Source organism: Chrysochloris asiatica, unplaced genomic scaffold (genome assembly GCF_000296735.1).
Source record: "Chrysochloris asiatica unplaced genomic scaffold, ChrAsi1.0 scaffold00058, whole genome shotgun sequence".
NCBI classification, from domain to species: Eukaryota; Metazoa; Chordata; class Mammalia; order Afrosoricida; family Chrysochloridae; genus Chrysochloris; species Chrysochloris asiatica.
Genome location: NW_006408576.1, coordinates 9,381,242 through 9,387,091, shown reverse-complemented (window position 1 = coordinate 9,387,091; position 5,850 = coordinate 9,381,242). Strand labels below are relative to the sequence as shown.

The window sequence follows — 5,850 nt, the reverse complement described above, 5'->3', positions numbered from 1 at the left end:
CTGCCAACCTTACAGTTCAAACTGACATTGCAGTCCAGTTCACTAACACACAGCACCATAACAGGACTCCAAAAATCTGTCTAGGGTACAAATATTTACAAAAACACCCCTTCAAACTCACATTAATTACTGTCACCTCAGGGTATTGTCATATTAAGAAACAGAACAAAATATATATATACAGGATAGAGACTATAAGGCAACAACACACCTAAAAAGTGAGAACAATTGAACCCTGGCTAGCTATCTTCTGTACTTTAACCTGAAGGAGAAGTTGCCAGGCATTTCATTTGCTGAACTTCAATTGCAGCAAGGAAATATTTGGCAGCTAACCTGCTCAGGAGCCCATCCATAGGCACCTAGAAAGAAAGGTTTGGTTATCTGTTTCAGAAAAACCTACAACTGAAAACCTTATGGAACAGTTTTTTGGCAACAAAAGGATCATTATGAGGTGGTATTGATTCAACAGCAACTTGTTTATTGAAAGTTTAATTTTTTCTGCATCATAATGGTTGTATCAGCTATGGTTCTGACCTCACAAAATACGAGTCAAAATCTTTTTCCATGTCTTTCAAAATGAAGCATTTCCCTAAATATACTCCTGTAGATTTGCATTTCTTTCTAGGTCTTATCCTTAACTGTCTTAGCTCATAAGAGCTAATCAGGGTCTCACCAGTAAATGACCGAGTAAGTGAACCTTACCTCTGTGAGCACATAAATAGAACAAACCTCTGTGAGGACATAAATATTAGAACCCTGATGTTTTCTAGAGTCCTCCTTGTGTTTCTTTAAAGAAGTTAGGAGTGAAATATTTTTAACTGGGGGACTGCATGGCTTGTTTTACCTATGCTTTACTTCTTTTAATATATTCCCTTGCCACTTAGGAAATAAAATAAAGAACAGAAAATTTTCCTCTTTAAAATTTCTTCAACAGGGTTTCACCTTTTTATTGAGAGAGAGGAAAGGAATTCTGTCATACATGAGTTTTTCTTAAAAAGGGGGAATGTGCAAAGACTCATCTTTTCTTTGGTCTGCAGGAAGCAATCCATTTTGGATCAATAGTTATTGGTTCATGATTAGCCACTGGAGCTCCCATTAAAACAAAATTAGACTGTCACCCAGAAAATAATAATGTTTCAATTTCAGAGAAATCTACAACAAGGGCAGCATATTAATCACATTGGGCTTTAGAGAGCTGAAGCTCAAGTTATAAATATTTCCTCAGGATATATTATACTATAAGACAATTCAGTTACTGATGAGGCATGAATGCTTCTAATGGCATATTCTGTAGGGCGATTTATTTTAATTGTCACTCTGGGACCTGTTATTATACAGTGCTAGAATGGGTCACTGCATTAGAAAATTAAAGCTGATGAAAGACATTCATTTTTAGCCTGTTTGTAAATTCATGCTTTTGGAATAAAGAGATGCTGACTGTATATAAATCTTGACTGACCGTTCATTCGCCAAATGAACGAACGAACACCTTCTAGTATTAACACTCAGGGGTTAAATAGTATAGATCAGCTTTGTAGCCTTGGGGACTTTTGTGCAAACCCTATGTTATCTGTGACAATGATATCAGAACAGTGATAGGACTAAATTCCTATCACTTGTGAAAGCCATCCACTTGTGGTATTTCTGTTATAGCAGCACTAAATAACTAAAATAAATACCAAAAAAAAAAAAACATTAATAGGATGGGTTCATATATAATACCTATCTTGTGGCTTTAGCTCCTAGAAAATCTATGTATTTTTTCAGTTGTTCAGATAGTGCCTCATGCAAGTACAAAGAGAATGCATGTGAGTGTGTGTATGTGTGTGTGTGTGTGGTGGGTCATGTAAGGCAGTGAAGAGGATAAGAATGACAAATGCTTGGGACTCAAGCCATCGATTCAGTTGTGACTGGAACTTTCTACTTTTAGAAATCCTTTAAATTTACCCAATAAAACAAAAAATACATAGATGCATTTTGGAGGACAGATAATGCACTTATTCAATCTATTTTTTCGCTTAAATGGATCCATCTTTTATGTGTGTTAAAATAGCAAATTGCTTGAAATGTAATGTCTAGTCAGTTTCCAAAAGAGAATGAGAAAGTGAGATGTCAAAAATCTTGTCTGCTATTTACATAATTACTAGATTTAAAAAGAATTGTGTAAATGCAAATGAGTGTGCAGGTGTCTGCCATGTGGAGATTACCCAAATTATACACATTTTGTCTGAGAACATTATTCTGTTGTCATTTTAAATATATAAGCTCTGAGGTTTGAGAAACTAACTTTTTAATATATGGTCACTGTGGCTGGAAAGCTAAGGGACAAGCATGCAAAGACAAACATGGTGCCTGCTGGACTCTTTTTTTTACCCCAAATGGTTTATTTTATTAAGGGCCTGGTGATGTCTGTCCTCAATAGTATCATTTTCATTTCTTTTGCCTGCATGTTAGCACTATATTGTGCATGGGAAATATATTTTAAGATAAACGTAAGTATTAAAACTTGGATTATCAAGTCACTGATATTTTGTTGCTGTTGTTGTTTATAGCAATTAACTTTTTAAGAAGCAATGTTGTGAGGACTTCCATTTTGGGATATAGCAGTGAAAACCAGGTAGGGTATACTCCGGTGAGAAGGGAGGGGGATCTCATGAAGGAAGTGTTCATAGAACAACTCCAAGCTCTGGATCTACCATAAGATACAGGATATCAGTTTCCCACACTCACAAGTGAAAAAAATCATGATATTAAGGAAAATACATTGAGTTAGGAATCTGAAGTTGGGACTCCCTTGGAGACTACCCCACCCTGGCAGAGTTTAGAGGACAGGGATAAAGCAAATCCAGCTCAGAAAACTGCTATAAAAGCGGTGTAGAGGGATCTGCAAAAAAAAAAAAAAAGAGAGAGAGAGAGACATGTGGGAGAACACACATTTCTCCCTCTTTCTCCATGTCCCACCTTCATTGCTCAGCCCAGACATCAGGTGGGACAGTTTCCCCACGCTACGGAGAGGGGGAGCTTGGCAGCGACTTATGCCATCACCCACAGAAACAATTCAAAACCTGCAAAAGCATGTACAGATAATCAATAATAATATATCAGAAATGGACAATACACTGAAAGGGGAAAGGAGCAGAATAGAAGAGATGGAAGCCAGAACTAGCGAGCTGGAAGACAAATCTCTCAATGCTGCTAAAATAGAAAAGCATGCTGAAAAAGGATAAAAACATTTGAAGAGAGTCTAAGATTCATGCTGGATAACATGAAGAGGAACAACTTAAGAATTATTGGCATTCCAGAACAGGAAGAATCAGCAAAGTCCACAGAGGAGATAGTTGAAGAGCTTCTGGATGAAAATTTCCCTAACATCTTGAAAGATGAGAAGATAAACATTTAAGAAGCCGACCATACCCCAAGGAGGATAGACCCCAAAAGAAAGTCACCAAGACATATAATAATAATCAAGCTCTCCAAAATCAAAGACAAAGAAAGAATACTAAAAGCAGCCAGGCAAAAGAGATATGTCACTTATAAAGGCAAGCAAATTAGATTAATCTCTGACTATTCAGAACAAACCATTCAGGCAAGAAGGCAATGGGGAGACATATACAAAGCCCTACAAGGCAAAAAAGACTGTCAACCAAGAATTGTCTATCCAGCAAAACTATCAATTCAAATACGATGGTGGGATCAAGACATTCCCGGATAAACAGAATCTGAGAGATTTTATCAAAACCAACCCAGTACTTCAAAACATCCTTAAGGGAGTTCTTTGGACGGAAAACCAACAAGAACAGACAACAAACAGAGATTGACAGGCGTGGCAACACCACCTGGAACCCAGTCAACAGATAACAGAGTCCAGAACAGAACAAAACTATTACAACAAACTCAAAGGAGCTGGGAAATCAATGGAAGATCAAAATTATATCAATGTCAAAGAAGGGACAAATGTAGCAACAGACACCTAGGTGGTGAGGATGTCAGGTAAATTACAGGATACAACGGATTCTCTTAAATGGAAATAAAAACTAGTAGACTAAAAGGTAACCCCATAGAAAGTTAATATTTCATAACTTATCATTAAAATGAATTCCCAAGCAGAACAAGCAAACATGAAAACTAAAAAGAAACTGACGCAAAATAGCCCCAAAAATACAAACTCAACACAAGAAGGCATGCAGAACAAAAGAACAAACAGCACTACCAAAAAACTAATATAATGGCAACAATTAATTCAGATCTATCAAAAATTACATTTAATGTCAATGGATTAAATGAAGCAGTGAAGGGAGATAGAGTGGCAGAATGGATAAGAAAACAAGACCCTTCAACATGCTGCCTGCAAGAGACACACCTTACATACAAAGACAAAAACAGACTAAAAGTTAAAGAATGTAAAAAAATTTACCAAGCCAACTGCAACAATAAACAAGTAGGAGTGGCAATACTAATCTCCAACAAATTAAACTTTAAGATAGAAACCAGCATAAGAGACAAAGAAGGACACTATCTCATGATCAAAGGGTAATTGAGCAAGATGACATAACCATAATAAATATCTATGCTCTCAATGAAAGAGCATCAAGATACATGAAGCAAACCTTACTGGAATTGAAGAAAGAAATACATAAATCTATAATTATAGTGGGAGATTTTAATATACCACTCTCAAAAAAGGACAGAACCAGAAAGAAACTCAACAAAGTTACAGAGGAACTAAACAACACAATCAACCAACTCACAGATGCATACAGAGCACTCAGTCCAACAACAGTACAATATATACTCTTCTTCAGTGTGCATGGAACATTTTCCAGAATTGACCGTGTATTAGTTCAAAAGCAAGATTCCATAAAATTACAAACATCAAAATTCTACAGAGCATCTTCTCAGACCACAATGCTATGAAACTAGAAATCATCAATAAGAAGACCAAGGAAATAAAGACTAATACATGGAAACTGAACAACACCCTGCTGAAAAGCAACTGGGTAAAACAAGAATTTAAACATGAATTCACAAAGTTCCTAGAAACAAACGAGAATGAAAACACAATATACCAAAATCTTTGGTACATGGTAAAATCAGTGCTGAGAGGACAATTTATTGCAATGAATGTGCACATCCAAAAAGAGAAAAGAACCAAAATTAACACATTAACACAGCATCTTCACCAATTAGAAGCAGACCAGCAGAGGGAACCTACAGTCACCAAAAGAAAGGAAATAATAAAGATAAGAACAGAAATAAGCGAGATGGAAAACCAAAAACTATGGAATGAATCAACAGGACAAGAAGCTGGTTCTTTGAAAGGATTAATAATATTGACAAACCACTGATAAAACTAACAAAAGAAAAGAGAGAGGGGACACAAATAACTCACATTAAAAACCACATGGATGAAGTCACAACAGAACCAAATGAAATCAAAAGGATAACAGAATACTATGAAGAGCTGTACTCCAACAAATTAAAAAACTTAGATGCGCTGGATATATTTCTAGAAAAACCTGACCTACCTAAACTTACTCAGAATGAAGTAAAAAACTTGAACAAACCCATAACAAAAGAAGAAATTGATCAGGTCATTAAAAATCTCCCAACCAACAAAGTCCAGACTCAAATGGCTTCACGGGTGAGTTCTACCAAGCATTCAGGGAAGAACTGTCACCAATTCTACTCAAATTATTCCAGAATATAGAATAGGATGGAAAACTTCCTAATACTTTTTATGAATCAAGCATAATACTCATACCCAAACCAGGAAAGGACATCACTTAAAAAGAAAAGTATAGAACAATATCCCTCATGAACATAGAAGTAAAAATTCTCAACAAAATCCTA

At 36.0% G+C, this 5,850-nt stretch overlaps 1 pseudogene; it reads right to left on the bottom strand.

Moving 5' to 3' along the window:
* Nucleotides 1-257: 257 nt before the first annotated feature.
* LOC102813428 overlaps nucleotides 258-5,850 on the bottom strand; it is a 13,759-nt pseudogene continuing 8,166 nt past the window's right edge.